This window comes from Somniosus microcephalus, unplaced genomic scaffold, assembly GCF_052327205.1.
Source record: "Somniosus microcephalus isolate GS21.2 unplaced genomic scaffold, FLI_Smic_1.0 unresolved_chr1, whole genome shotgun sequence".
In the NCBI taxonomy this organism is placed as follows: Eukaryota; Metazoa; Chordata; class Chondrichthyes; order Squaliformes; family Somniosidae; genus Somniosus; species Somniosus microcephalus.
Genome location: NW_028225179.1, coordinates 25,692,165 through 25,708,587, shown reverse-complemented (window position 1 = coordinate 25,708,587; position 16,423 = coordinate 25,692,165). Strand labels below are relative to the sequence as shown.

At 44.8% G+C, this 16,423-nt stretch overlaps 1 non-coding gene across 1 annotated transcript; it reads right to left on the bottom strand.

The window, feature by feature from the left end:
• Positions 1-12,741: 12,741 nt before the first annotated feature.
• trnai-uau (transfer RNA isoleucine (anticodon UAU)) lies at positions 12,742-12,836 on the bottom strand. Its single transcript has 2 exons — positions 12,799-12,836; positions 12,742-12,777 (listed from the first exon to the last, which is right to left on the bottom strand). It is a non-coding gene; the product is annotated as a tRNA-Ile (tRNA).
• Between the last annotated feature and the right edge of the window lie 3,587 nt (positions 12,837-16,423).

The window sequence follows — 16,423 nt, the reverse complement described above, 5'->3', positions numbered from 1 at the left end:
ATAACATGTAATTAATCATTACTTAAAATATGATGTACTAGTTAGCTAGAAAGGGAGGAATTGTGGTGTCTGTGCCTTTATCTGGAATTGTGGTGTATGTGCCTTTAAGTGTAATTATGGTGTATGTGCCTTTAAGAGCCCCAGGTGTGCGTAATGCCGGTAATTGCCACTTGGGCTATATAAGCCTCTGTATTGTGTATATCCTTTAGAAACCCCCCCAGACTTGCTTAGTAAATACCTATGAACCAACTCCTGTCTTCAGTGTATTTATCTACACATGGACACTACAACTCTGTTGTTAAGGTTGGCGGGGTTCAGGCCGCGACTTGAACCCGGGATTTGAACCCGGTATCTCTCGCATTTATTTAATCAGCGAAATTCTCTGAGAGAGAATCAGACCTCTGGGGTTTGACTTTTGTGCGAATCTTCCAGTTAGCCAGATTATTGCAGAATCGAGTCCTCTCCCGGTCGTTTAAGTAACTGGGTGAAACCTTTTCTTCCCTGTTCTGAATCTGCCTTCAAACCGACCATTTCTGACAGCCCCTCAACTGAAGATACGGAAGGCCATTTGCTTATATGAGCTGCTTGTACATTTTCAACATTGTAGGTCTGTGTGCACGGGCAGGACAAGCGGTGAAGGGGACTTTCTTTCAGAGTATTTCTGCTTCGAAGCAAATAGCAGGAAATAGAAATTAGAAGATAGCAGCAGGAGTAGGCCATTCGGCCTCTCGAGCCTGTTCTGCCATTTAATGAGATCATGGCTGATCATCCAACTTCAGTACCATGTCCTTGCTTTCTCCCCATGTCCCTGGCAAGTGTTGAGCGCAGTGTAATCCATTGTGATCTGCACACGTGGGTTTGAATCCTGTTCTCGTCGTTATTCCATTACACGTTTGCTGCTGATAAACATCCCGAGCATTTTACTGAATTTTGCATAAAATAGGCTTTGTAATCGCAATCTCGTCAAAATCGCACTGGTGATTCTGGTCTGTGCCCCTGCACTCTTCATATCTTGTTCAAATTAAAACAGACCACTGGAGTTCTCGAATGAAGGTAGAGCGGGAATCGGAGATTGAGAACCATCTCTACCTCTCTTCCTTCCTCTGTGATTGGCACCAAATGAAAAACTAGTGGGAAAAAAGCCGAATGATTCGGGAGCATAAACATAACTTTATCGTTGAGGAGAAAATGAAATTTCAAAAATATTTATCAAACTTAATGAGGAGATTTTCTGTTTTAGTGTCTTTGGTTGAGAGATAAATAATGGGCAGGACAATGGGGAGAAATCCGCATTCTGTTCGGCATACTCTCATGGGATCTGAGGCCTCGGTTGAACATCTTCCTGGAAAGACGGCACCACCGACAGTGCAGCACTACCTCAGTACTGTACTGCAGTGTCAGCCTGGATTATGTGCTCAAGTCTCTGGAGTGGGGCTTGAGTTTGCTGCCGCTGAGCCACGGCTGACACCTAAACTCAGTTCATTCGGCTCGAGTGAAATGGCGAAGACAAAAAAATGGCAGTGGATTAAATCTTCAACTTGGGGCCCAAGAATAAACCGCATCATTGTGTACCTGTTTAAAAGGGATGTGCTGTCAGTCCCGGATAATTCTGTGTCTGTTTAAAAGGGATGTACTGTCAGTACCGGATCATTCTGTGTCTGTTTAGAAGGGTGCGCTGTCAGTCCCGGATCATTCTTTGTCTGTTTAAAATGGATGTGCTGTCAGTCCCGGATCATTCTGTACCTGTTTAAAAGGGATGAGCTGTCAGTACCGGATCATTCTGTATCTGTTTAAACGGGATGTGCTGCCAGTCCCGGGTTATTCTGTGTCTGTTTAAAAGTGATGTGCTGTCAGGCCAGGATCATTCTGTCTCTGCTTAAAAGTGATGTTCTGTCAGGCCAGGATCATTCTGTTTCAGTTTAAAAGGGATGTGCTGGCATTCCGAGATCATTCTTTATCTGTTTAAAGGGGATGTTTACTTTAAATGCATCATACAACCTCCTTTCTGTTTAAACAAGAAAAGATGTAGTACGGTGCATATCAGGCGAATTGTTCAAGGCAAAATCAAACCAAATATACTAAGTTGAGAGGGGATGTGAAGATACAAATAAGAATGGCAAAGGGAGTATGAGAGTAGAATGGCGTGAAACATAAAATGGAACCCAAAAATCTACTACTGGCATGTAAACAGTAAGCGGGTAGTAAGAGGCGGGGTGCGGCCTATTAGAGACAAGGAAGGCTTGCCATAATTTTCCAATCTTCCATAGATGCGGGGGAGGTGCTTGAGGACGTGAAAGTGGCAATTGTGACACCATTTTTCAAGAAAGGGTTTAAGGATGAACCAATAACTACAGGCCGGTCAGTTTAACATCAGTGGTGGGTAAAGATTTAGAAACAATAATCAAGGAAAAAACTTGACGGGCACTTGGAGAAGTTTAAGCTGATTAAGTAGCGCCAACACAGATGTGTAAAATGCAGAACATGCTTGACTAGTGCAATTGAATGTTTTGATGAAGTAACAGAGAGGATTGATGAAGGGAATGCAATGGATGTTGTCTACATGGGTTTTCGGAAGGCGTTTGACAAAGTACCACATAAAAGGCTGGTTAACAAAATTGAGGCTCATGGAATAGGTGGGTCAGTGGCAGCTTGGATAATGAATTGGCTTAAGAACAGAAAACAGAGAGTTGTGGTAAATGGCTGTACTTCAGATTGGAGGATGGTAGACAGTGGTGTTCCCCAAGGGTCAGTGCTGGGGCCACTGCCTTTTTTTATATATATAAATGACCTGTATATTGGAATACAGAGTAGAGTTTCTAAATTCGCAGATGACACCAAACTTGGGGGTGTGGCAAACAGTGATGATGATGCCAATCGACTACAACAGGACATAAAAAGGCTAACAGAACGGGCAGACAAGTTGCAGATGGGAATGGGGACTGGCAAAGCTTAGAAGCTAAGCATGAGTCAGGCCTGGTTAGTACGTGGAGTGAGTGAACGTCAGGAAAAACCAGGTGCAGAAGGTCACGGAAGGAGCCCCGTGAGGGGCAGCTGGTGAGCAGGCCCGGGCGTTGGGCTGAAGATTGTCGGACAGGAGGAATAGTGGAAATGGAATGGCGGCGCGCACAGACACAGTGGCTTTGCTTCGCCCAGGATGGTGCTATTTACATTTAATGTTATTTGTACTGGACTCATGGGAGCTTGCAAGATTACGTTTCGTTGTTCATATACTTGTGCATTGTACAATGACAATAAAGTTGAATTATTATTATTTGGCAGAACGAACAGGGAGAGGGAATATACACTTAAAGGCACAGTTTTAAATAGTGTGCAGGGACAGAGGGACCTGGGAGTTAATGTGCATAGGTCCCTGAAGGTGGCAGGACATATTGAGAGAGTGGTTAACAAAGCATTTGTGATCTTGGGCTTCATATATAGAGTTATTGAGTACAAAAGTAGAGAAGTTATGCTGAGTTTTTATGGAGCGCTGGCTAGGCTACAACTGGAGTATTGCGTCTCATCTGGTCACCACACTTTAAGAAGGATGTGAAGGCCCTTGAGAGGGTGCGAAGGAGATTTACCAGAATGGTTCCGGGGATGGGGGAATCTTAGCTACAAGGACAGGTTGGAGAAGCTGGATTTGTTTTCATTAGAGCAAAGGAGGTTGATGAGTGATTTGATAGAGGTGTACAAGATAATGATGGGTTTCGATAGGCGAGACCGGGAATGTCTTTTCCCTCTAGTTAATGGTACAAGGACTAGGGGACTTAAGAGTATAGGCAAGAGATACAGGGGAGTGTGAAGAAGCAAAATTACGCACTGGTGATCACCTGCAATTCACTGCCGTTGGAAGTGGTGGAATCAGAGACACTGAATGTTTTCAAGGGGAGTCTGGATAGGCATTTGAGGGAAATAAACTTGCAGAAATACGGCGATAGTGCGAGGGAATGGTACTGACTTGCTTGCACTACAGAGAACCGGCACTGGCTCGATGGGCCGAATTACCTCCGTCTGTGCGATTATGACCCTATGATTAAATCGGGTGAGTGCACAGTCACGGATCATCAATTGTATAAGTCTTTTTAACAGGAATGCGAATTTAGCTGTGATGACCCTTGTGGTGTATGTGCCTTTAAGAGTAATTGTGGTGTATGTGCCTATAAGAGCCCCAGGTGTGCGTAATGCCGGTAATTGCCACTTGGGCAAAATAAGCCTGTGTATTGTGTATATCCTTCAGAACCCCCCCCCCCAGACTTGCTTAGTAAATACCTATGAACCAACTCCTGTCTTCAGTGTCTTTATCTACACACGGACACTACAGTGGCGACGAAGTGGAAACGGACTTACCTGCAATTCGGCAGCACCTCAAGGACATCGATTCCTCCAGCATCCAGAAGATTCAAGGAAGCAAAAGAAACTGTGGTTTCACCAGCTGGCCAAGCTGGTGGCAGGTACTGCGCTAATCCTTCCTGGGCGTCAGGCTGGAGCTCCAGCGGCGGGCTCTACAGCTGAGACAGGCAGCGAAATCGGAGGCAAGCAATAATGGACTGGGAGGGTGCACTTGGGAGACGGCCGGCGCGGCAAGCAGGTCAGCGTTTAGACCTCCATCGGGAACGAGTCTCCAACAGTGAATAAACGGAAACCACAGTAAAACAGTGTTGTTATCGGTAGCAGTGGCGGGAAAGCGCGGGAAGTGCCATATCGTTGCTACAGAGGAAAAAAAAAAGAAGCGTGGGAAGCGCCATATCTTTTTTTTGAAATGCCTAAATCTGGTAATATTGAGGCTTTTGATGGCGAAATAGAAGATTGGACCACATACGTGGAAAGAGCAGAGGTTTATTGCACTGCAAATGGAATAGCAGATGAAAAAAAAGCTGCAGTACTTCTGAACTTAATGGGCGCGAAGACATACGGGCTGTTAGGATACTTAATCACTCCAGCCAAACCAAAGGACAAGAATTTTAAAGAAATTGTTGATACCCTGCAGGAGCATTTAAAACCAACACCGCTGCTGATAGCGGAACGATTCAAGTTCTTCAAGAGAAATCAACACAAGAATGAAAGTAACGCTGATTACCTAACTGAATTAAGAAAGCTATCAAAGTACTGCCAATTCGGAGCAGGACTATCGGATTATCTTCGAGACAAATTTGTTTGCGGTCTCTTAAGTGAAGGAACACAAAAAAGGCTGCTTTCTGAAAAAGATTTAACATTGGACAAAGCTTTCAGTATGGCTGTATCATACGAAGCAGCAGCAAAAGGAGCTGCAGAGATACAACGAGAGACACAGGACTTCAGCACCCATGAAATGACACAAGAGTTCGGAAGATGTTATCGCTGCGGCAGATCCACCCATAACCAGAGGGACTGCTGGTTCAAGGGCAAAGCATGCAGGCAATGCGGTAAGATTGGACACATTGCACGGGTGTGCCAATCTGGACAAAATAAATCCACTGACAGAAAACAAAGAATCAATAAAGAAAAGTACAGGAAGGTACAAATGATGACGGACAATAGCTCTGAAGACCAGAATAGCGATAGCGACTCCGGAAACAAGAGACTAAGCTGTCTCAAATTACATAATGTACTTGCCAAAGAGGATTACCAAACCATTTGGGTTACCCTCACAATAGCAGGGTCCCCAGTTAAAATGGAGCTTGTGGTGTATGTGCCTTTAAGAGCAATTATGGTGTATGTGCCTTTAAGAGCCCCAGGTGTGCGTAATGCCGGTAATTGCCACTTGGGCTATATAAGCCTGTGTATTGTGTATATCCTTTAGAAACCCCCCCCCAGACTTGCTTAGTAAATACCTATGAACCAACTCCTGTCTTCAGTGTCTTTATCTACACACGGACACTACAGTGGCGACGAAGTGGAAACGGACTTACATGCAATTCGGCAGCACCTCAAGGACATCGATTCCTCCAGCGTCCAGAAGACTCAAGGAAGTAAGAGAAACTGTGGTTTCACCAGCTGGCCAAGCTGGCGACAGGTACTGCGCTAATCCTTCCTGGGCGTCAGGCTGGAGCTCCAGCGGCGGGCTCTACAGCTGAGACAGGCAGCGAAATCGGAGGCAAGCAATAATGGACTGGGAGGGTGCACTCGAGAGGCGGCCGGCGCGGCAAGCAGGTCAGCGTTTAGACCTCCGTCGGGAACAAGTCTCCAACAGTGAATAAACGGAAACCACATTAAAACAGCATTGTTATCGGTAGCAGCGGCGGGAAAGCGCGGGAAGCGCCATATCTTTTCTGAAATGCCTAAATCTGGTAATATTGAGGCTTTTGATGGCGAAATAGAAGATTGGACCACATACGTGGAAAGAGTAGAGGTTTATTGCACTGCAAATGGAATAACAGATGAAAAAAAAGCTTCAGTACTTCTGAACTTAATGGGCGCGAAGACATACGGGCTGTTATGAAATTTAATCACTCCAGCCAAACCAAAGGACAAGACTTTTAAAGAAATTGTTGATACCCTGCAGGAGCATTTAAACCCAACACCGCTGTTGATCGCGGAACGATTCAAGTTCTTCAAGAGAAATCAACACAAGAATGAAAGTAACGCTGATTACCTAACCGAATTAAGAAAGCTATCAAAGTACTGCCAATTCGGAGCAGGACTATCGGATCATCTTCGAGACAAATTTGTTTGCGGTATCTTAAGTGAAGGAACACAAAAAAGACTGCTTTCTGAAAAAGATTTAACATTGGACAAAGCTTTCAGTATGGCTGTATCATACGAAGCAGCAGCAAAAGGAGCTGCAGAGATACAACAAGAGACACAGGACTTCGGCACCCATGAAATGACACAGGAGTTCGGAAGATGTTATCGCTGCGGCAGATCCACCCATAACCAAAGGGACTGCTGGTTCAAGGGCAAAGCATGCAGGCAATGTGGTAAGATTGGACACATTGCACGGGTATGCCAATCTGGACAAAATAAATCCACTGACAGAAAACAAAAAAATCAATAAAGAAAAGTATAGGAAGGTACAAATGATGACGGACAATAGCTCCGAAGACCAGAATAGCGATAGCGACTCCGGAAACAAGAGACTAAGCTGTCTCAAATTACATAATGTACTTGCCAAAGAGGATTACCAAACCATTTGGGTTACCCTCACAATAGCAGGGTCCCCAGTTAAAATGGAGCTAGATACAGGATCAGCTCTAACCGTAATAAATCAACGAGATTGCGAGAGGCTATTTTCGCATATACCTCTAAAAGACACATCCATTATCTTAAAAACATATACGGGGCAGAAAGTCTACCCCAAAGGAAAAATAAGGGTGCCTGTGGTATACAACGGCAAAGAAATACAAAAGTTGTATTTATACATTCTACAAGATGGTGGTCCACCGTTGTTGGGACGTGAATGGATAAGGAAGATACATTTAGACTGGCACTCCATTCAGGCACTGACGGTGACCAGTAAGGAAAAAAACAATGATGACATCATACCTGAACGATTAAAAGACATCTTGGCCAACGCCAAAGAAGTGTTTCAAGAGAAACTAGGAACCTTGAAAGGCATCACCGCCTCAATAAAAGTGGAAGATACAGGAATTCCAAATTTTTTTAAGGCAATACGTCCGGCAGCCGAGGCAGAGCTGAAGAATTTGGAAAAGGCAGGCGTATTATCCAAAATAGATTGGAGCGAATGGGCAACACCCATCGTTCCAGTCATGAAAAAATCATTGAAAAATAACTCTGAGGAACAGGAAAAAATTCGCATCTGTGGGGACTTTAAGGTGACTGTAAACCCGGTCCTTCACATGGTACAGTATCCTCTTCCGAGGATAGAAGATATTTTCGCCTCACTATCCGGAGGGAAACATTTCACAAAAATTGACTTGGCACAGGCATATCTACAGATGGAGGTTGAGGAGACCTCTAAAAATTATCTCACAATAAACACACACAAAGGCCTGTACCAGTAAAATCGACTGGTTTTTGGAATAGCATCAGCTCCAGCTATCTGGCAAAGAGCTATGGAGCAAGTCCTGCAAGGGATTCCGGGGACTCAATGCTACCTAGACGACATCCTTATAACAGGAGAAAACGACAACGAGCACCTTGCCAATTTGGAGCAGGTGCTCACTAGGCTGAAAGAACGGGGCCTACGAGCAAATCGCCCCAAGTGCGAATTTTTCCAAAATCAGATATCATATTTTGGCCACATAATTAATAAGGAAGGGTTGCATAAGTCACCTGAAAAAATTGAAGCAGTTATAAAAGCCCCAGCACCTGAAAATGTTTCACAATTAAGGTCATTGCTGGGATTAATAAATTACTATCATAAATTTTTACCGAACTTATCAACTATTCTACACCCTCTTAATGATCTTCTACAGACAGGAGTGATTTGGAAATGGAATGAAGACTGTAAACGTGCCTTCCATAAATGTAAAGACTTAATCACATCCGAGAAAATTTTGGCTCATTACAACCCATCACTACCAATCAGACTGGCGTGCGATGCATCCCCTTACGGCAGAGGAGCGCTATTGTCCCATAGATTCCCTGATGGCTCGGAACGGCCGATAGGTTTGCGTCACGCTCATTGAACTCAGCTGAGCGTAACTATGCCCAGATAGACAGGGAAGCACACAGCTTGGTATGGGGAGTGAAGAAATTCAACCATTACCTACACGGACAAAAATTTATCTTGCTGACTGACCATCAACCCCTCATCTCCATATTCAACCCAAAAAAAGGTGTCCCCATTATGACGGCACAAAGACTTCAGAGGTGGTCCCTTTTTCTAGGGGCACACCAATACAACATTGAATACAAAGGGTCAAAACAGCATGGGAATGCTGACGGTTTATCATACTTACTGTTGCCAACGATAGAAGAGGCACCTACAGTAGACCCAGTAGAGATATTCCACTCTACCATAGTGGAATGTCTACCGGTGACAAATTCTGCCATTGAAAGGGAGGCAAGAAATAACCCTACTCTCTCACGGGTCTACGATTTAACAGTGAAGGGATGGCCAGCACATGGCGAACCGCTGTTGCCAGCATTCTCGCAAAGAAGAGAACAGCTGTCAGTGTGCCGAGGAACCTTGATGTGTGGATCCAGAGTGGTGCTTCCACCCAAACTCCAGGATAAAGTGCTAAAGGAGCTTCACGAGGGGCATCTGGGTGGAGTGAAAATGAAGAACCTAGCTAGGGCGTTTGTATGGTGGCCAGGTATCGATGGAGACATCGAAGACATGACCAAGAGCTGCCTAGGATGCCAGAAGGTCCAAAATGCTCCACCACAGGCCCCTCTACATCCATGGGAGTGGGCCTCATCTCCCTGGCAAAGGGTGCACATCGACTTTGCTGGTCCATTTATGGACTCAATGTTCTTAATCGCCGTTGATGCACACTCCAAGTGGCCGGAGGTAATAAAGATGTCCTCCACCACCACGGAAAAAACAATCACAGTATTAAGGACCATATTTGCCAGGAATGGGCTGCCGGAGCAGATATGTTCTGATAATGGACCGCAATTTGTGTCCGAAGAATTCAGAAAGTTCTTAAAGAACAATGGGGTAAAGCACTACACGTCCGCCCCATACCATCCCGCCACCAATGGATTGGCTGAAAGGTTTGTGCAGACCTTCAAGAAGGCCATCAAGGCCATGGGTAATGAAGACATAAAACTTCAGCAGAAGGTGGATAACTTCTTATTTGCATATGGGAATGCAACGCATATGGTTACTAACCAAACTCCCGCCATGATGTTCTACAATAGAAACCTAAGATGCCGGTTGGATTTTGTCAAGCCCAACATCCGAAGGGACGTGGAGAACCGGCAGTTTCAGGGCATGAATGAAAGGCCAACTAGGGCCTTCCAGATAGGCCAACTGGTTTTGGCCCGGGACTACCGTACCGAGAAATGGCAGCCTGGAACTATCTGCACACGATTAGGACATACCGTGGACATCGGAGACAGCATAATAAGGCGCCATGCTGACCAAATCATCAAGTCATCCGAAAAGGGACAACCTACTCCATCACTCTATACATCTAACGATGAAGTAGAGATACCCATATCTACCTCCGATCCGGTGAGACTGGAACCCGATGAACCCGACACTGGCATTCAAGCCAAATCAGCCTTGCCAGAAGAACCTACTGCACCACCAGAAACTACTACACCCCCGAGGCGTTATCCGGACCGAGTCAGGAAGCCTCCTGAGAGACTAACTTATAATTAATTAATACAGCAATGTATATTATTTTGCATATAACATGTAATTAATCATTACTTAAAATATGATGTACTAGTTAGCTAGAAAGGGAGGAATTGTGGTGTCTGTGCCTTTATCTGGAATTGTGGTGTATGTGCCTTTAAGTGTAATTATGGTGTATGTGCCTTTAAGAGCCCCAGGTGTGCGTAATGCCGGTAATTGCCACTTGGGCTATATAAGCCTCTGTATTGTGTATATCCTTTAGAAACCCCCCCAGACTTGCTTAGTAAATACCTATGAACCAACTCCTGTCTTCAGTGTATTTATCTACACATGGACACTACAACTCTGTTGTTAAGGTTGGCGGGGTTCAGGCCGCGACTTGAACCCGGGATTTGAACCCGGTATCTCTCGCATTTATTTAATCAGCGAAATTCTCTGAGAGAGAATCAGACCTCTGGGGTTTGACTTTTGTGCGAATCTTCCAGTTAGCCAGATTATTGCAGAATCGAGTCCTCTCCCGGTCGTTTAAGTAACTGGGTGAAACCTTTTCTTCCCTGTTCTGAATCTGCCTTCAAACCGACCATTTCTGACAGCCCCTCAACTGAAGATACGGAAGGCCATTTGCTTATATGAGCTGCTTGTACATTTTCAACATTGTAGGTCTGTGTGCACGGGCAGGACAAGCGGTGAAGGGGACTTTCTTTCAGAGTATTTCTGCTTCGAAGCAAATAGCAGGAAATAGAAATTAGAAGATAGCAGCAGGAGTAGGCCATTCGGCCTCTCGAGCCTGTTCTGCCATTTAATGAGATCATGGCTGATCATCCAACTTCAGTACCATGTCCTTGCTTTCTCCCCATGTCCCTGGCAAGTGTTGAGCGCAGTGTAATCCATTGTGATCTGCACACGTGGGTTTGAATCCTGTTCTCGTCGTTATTCCATTACACGTTTGCTGCTGATAAACATCCCGAGCATTTTACTGAATTTTGCATAAAATAGGCTTTGTAATCGCAATCTCGTCAAAATCGCACTGGTGATTCTGGTCTGTGCCCCTGCACTCTTCATATCTTGTTCAAATTAAAACAGACCACTGGAGTTCTCGAATGAAGGTAGAGCGGGAATCGGAGATTGAGAACCATCTCTACCTCTCTTCCTTCCTCTGTGATTGGCACCAAATGAAAAACTAGTGGGAAAAAAGCCGAATGATTCGGGAGCATAAACATAACTTTATCGTTGAGGAGAAAATGAAATTTCAAAAATATTTATCAAACTTAATGAGGAGATTTTCTGTTTTAGTGTCTTTGGTTGAGAGATAAATAATGGGCAGGACAATGGGGAGAAATCCGCATTCTGTTCGGCATACTCTCATGGGATCTGAGGCCTCGGTTGAACATCTTCCTGGAAAGACGGCACCACCGACAGTGCAGCACTACCTCAGTACTGTACTGCAGTGTCAGCCTGGATTATGTGCTCAAGTCTCTGGAGTGGGGCTTGAGTTTGCTGCCGCTGAGCCACGGCTGACACCTAAACTCAGTTCATTCGGCTGGAGTGAAATGATGGAGATAAAGGGAAAAATGATAATGGAGTCAAACATCAACTTGGCGCCCTAGAGAAATCGCGCATCGTAATCGGCCGCCCTTTATAAAAACCGCCCGAGTTATGTTTCCATCGATTTCATAAGCAATGATAATCAGGCCTGTCTCTAATGGACGGGGTCGTGGTCAGTCAAAGATCACTCTGTGTCTGTTTAAACCGGGTGCGCTCACAATCCCGGATCATTTAGTGCGTTAGTCTATTTTAAAGAAAAGCGATTCCAGTTATGATGACCGAGTTGGGGAGTTTTATCTAAATGCGGCGGGGCTCATCTGGGATGTGAACCCAAAAGCTCTCGCATTTTAATTTGCGAAATATCCCTAAGCGAAAATCATGCCCCAAGACCAAGGAGCCGTCGATTTTTGTCTGAAGTTGCATTAGGTTTCTCTAATAGTTCTCTTCTAACCCAGTTCGCAGAGGTCGAGTTCATTAATTTGAAATATGTTTATCTTTTCCTAAATCGACTTCTTTATATGAGCAGTTTTCCTCAATCTGCTCACTATTCTCCCCATAACAAGAAGGTCGGTGACAACCTAATTGTGGATATGGTGTTTGGGCGATTGTCTGTACGTAACTTCTGTCCTAGTAATTCTCAACATCATGTTCAGGTGAATCGTTGTTTGTGTTCAACATGATGTCGGAAACGTGTACAGATAACTCCTGAGTTTACACATCTTCTCGCTTGTGCCAAAGACTTAAGTCACTGCTTTGAAATCGAATCTATTTCCTGCACATTATTCTTCGCCTGATAGTTGCTGGTTTAACAGTTAAAACTGGCCCCACCTTCCCTCCTGTCAATAAGTAATACTGAAGGGCTCCTTTAATACTCAAATCCCTTATTGGAACACGGTGGGCCTGAGGAACCTAAGTGCCCACGTGGAACAGCTAATAAGTAGATGGTTTGCGGAAACACCATTGTACCTTCTGCTCCGGTCGAAGTATCACACCACAAAAACATTAGCTGCTCTAGGTGAGGCTCGAACTCACAACCTCAGCATTTCTCCAAGTCTGTACTGTTATATAAGTACTGCGCGCTAACCGATTGCGCCACTAGAGCTGTGCTTGATATGCATTAGTTATCCGTGCTCATTTACTTGCACATTTAAGGTTGTCTAATCGTGCGGGGGTGCAATGTTGTTTAATTGAGGCGCATTGGCTGGGTTTATATGAAAGAGTGAAACAGGAGTTACTCTCATGTGTTGGCGAGCTGGTGAATTTACCAAAGGCTGCAGCAGATCCTGGTGTCATAAACACTGAAAATTTTTACCCAACTCCTAAAATACAGTCTGCAAAATGAGAACCGATGAAAATTCATCATATGCAAAACAAAAAAACGTTTTAAAATTTTGCCCATGATTCGTTAACCATGTGGGTTACTGGTTGATTAATGACGATAACAACAAACTTCTCACACAGTCTAATGAGATGTATATAATAAATAAACAGTTTTCTTAATTTTAACTCCTCGACATGGAATGGAATCGGTATCGCAGGGTAAGAGTATTTATAGATTACAATTGTTGTTCTGAGCTGTTTCTCTAATTATTTAATGAGCAGCAGTTTCCGAAGGTTATCACTTCCGTCTAAAGTACAACATGTCCCTGGTTCAATCGTGTTTTGCAGGTAGAGTTTAATAAAATACATTAAGGGCCACGCAGTATTCTACTTTTCTCTATACAGTTCTGTACATACTCAAAATCTACAGATATACCGACTGTGTGAGAGATCATTACAGGACCCTGCAGCGCTGCCTTTGTTAATAGCAACAGTTCGGAGCCGCATTTCAGAAGCGGCAACAAACCCATGAGTTGGTTTGCTGGTCCCCAGCTCCCGGAGTGAGTGTGGCCGCGACAGCAGCAAAGTTCAGGCCGTGTGTCCGGTCCCGCTTTCGCCAAGCACCCGCTGCCGGTGGAAAGCAGCGATTGCAGCCTCAGAGAGCAAAAACTGCCCATTGCTGTGAAACAAGAAATCACTGAAGCAGAGGAGCGCATAGATTTGCATCTGCAGCGTGTAGGTGAGGATGTAAAGTTTGATTTCGATCGACCCGTTGTTGTTGGAACCGCTGAAATTGAATCTCTCTCCGGCAGATGTTGCAGCTTTACGTATGAAAAGTGCCCTCGAGGTGCAATCGACAAATTTGGAGCTGCTGTGTAGTGGGACAAGTTAAAGGATCAGCACAGTTAATGCCGAGAACAAATTAAACAGTAGCTCAGGTTGATGAACCTTGCACTAGTGAGAATCCTGGATGGAGATTTAGAGGAAGCGACAGTGGGAAGGGCTGTACTGCGATTCTAATACTTCTCCAAGCACATTCCAGGCAAGTCATCGACATTAAAAAGAGGGCTTAGAACCGGAATGGAACTGCGGGCACACGTCTCAGTCAAAATGCAATGGACAATACATGACAAATCTATTTGATTTTACGTTTGATAACCAGTTGATTGGGCCTGTATTCTAGACAGAGTGACTCTTAAGTCTAGGGTTATGAATCTCGCTTTGTGGATTGTAGATTGAAATTTGCGAAAGGTCCCACGTGAGCTTCTTTTTAACGTCGACTTCTAATATTGGACTTGCGCTCAAAACTTGTTCTAATCCGCCTAAGAAATTATCGTTCAGGACACAAATCATTCTCCATTAATCTCCAGCGGCTTAGGAGGAAGGTCAATGCAAATGTCATGTAAATATCATGGCTTTAAAGACAAACAATTAAAGTATTGTTTTATCAAACAATCACAGGTGATGGTTGTAAGTACATTTGTGTGTGTCCATATTAGATACGAACGTATTTGTGAGTTGCTGTTGTGTTAGATGTAAATGCATTTGCACTTCTTTTCGTTACAAATATATTTAGATGTTTCTGCATTATTTATTTTTCTATTCGGTGGGGGAATCTGTGTCAGTTATACATGTATTTCTGAGCGCTTCAAATGTCCAGTCCGGCCCCATTCTACCTTCTCATTGCCCCCACGTGGGACACGGCAGACCATCTGTTACATTCGGATACAAATTTTGCTTTTATTGATACTTAGAAAATGTGAGGTTTAGAAAGTAATAACCCTGCATCCATCAGCATCTCTGATACCCCCTGAGCATCCCGTACTCCGTCTGATAGTCCCTGAGCGTCCCTTACCTGCTCCAGAACGTCTTGAGTATCCCTTACCCTGTCTAGCACATCCGGAGGGTCCTTTACCCTGTCTGGTACATCGTGAGCGTCGCTCACCCTATCTGAAACATCCAGAGTGTCCCTTACACTGTCTGGTACATCGGGAGCGTACATTACCCAGTCTGGTACATGCGGAGCGTCTCTTACCCTATCCAATGCATCCGGAGTGTGCCTTACCCTGTCTGATACATCCGGAGCGTCCCTTACCCTGTGAGATATATCCGGAGCGTCCCTTACCCTGTTTGGTACAGCTAGACCGTGCCTTAAACTGTCTGGTATATCCGGAGCGTCCCTTACCCTGCATGGTAAAACAAGTGCGTCCCTTACCATGTATGGCAAATTCGGAGCGTCCCTGAAACTGTCTGGTACATCCGGAGCGTCCCTTACACTGTCTGTTACATCCGGAGTGTCCCTAACCCTGTCTAGTAAAACAGAAGCGTCCATTTCACTGTCTGGTAAATCCGGAGCGTCCCTTAAACAGTTTGGTATATCCGGGCCGTCCCTTCCCCTGTCTATTACGTCCAGAGCGTCCCTTACTCTCCTTGATAAATCCTGAGCATCCATTTTCCTTTTTGATAACCAGTTTGCCAAAATTGCATATTTTACCCCTCATCCGCAGCTATGTAGCGCTTCCCGTTGCTCACGCTCATCAACTGTTTAGGGAAAAGCATCAACTACCAGGTGAACAAAGCCAATTCTTCAGTTAGCCTCCCCAGTGCACTTCATTTCCCAAGGAATGTTCTTTTACAATTGGGCTGCTTTGGTTCCAAAGGCCGGCCCTGCTTTCGCAGAGCTTGTCTGTCGAGCGGTCCCGCAGGTCTAAATCTATTGACTGGTTTCAATGCACCAACTCAGGTTGGGGCGAATGGGACATGTGCCCCAGGAACAGCGGTGGGAGCAGAGCACATTTAGCGGTTTAAGTAGGTGAAAGTGAATGTTAGCAGGAAAGTTACGATGAAATTGAAGGAGGGAAGTAAAGGAGGGCCATGGATTGTGCAAGGAAGAGAAATCTGTGCCATGACTCGGATTCGGACCGAGGTTGCTGCGGCCACAGCGCAGAGTACTAACCTGTATACGATCACGGCGCCACACATCAACTACTGGAGCTCTGCTCTGACAATCACAAAGTAACACACGGCACAGCTTAGAAAAGATGGAGAATAGGTGAAGAGTTACAAATCAGCACCGCCATAAATTAGGAAGTGGTGAAATTCGACACAGGCCCCGCAGCGACTGGAGCCTTCATCCAGAATGGCAACTAGTGCAGCCGCAGTTACATTTAAAAGAATTTTAGCCTTTTCAGACGAGAAGCTCTCCCCTAGAGATTCATTAAAAAAATGGCCCCGCTGGGAGTCGAACCCAAGATCGTCTTTGGCCAGCTAAGGCACGGGGCCGAATCCCAAAACAATTTCTCATCTCTACTCATTGATATCTACCAGTTACCAGTCACTATCTTCTGGACTCTCAGGCCATTTTTTATT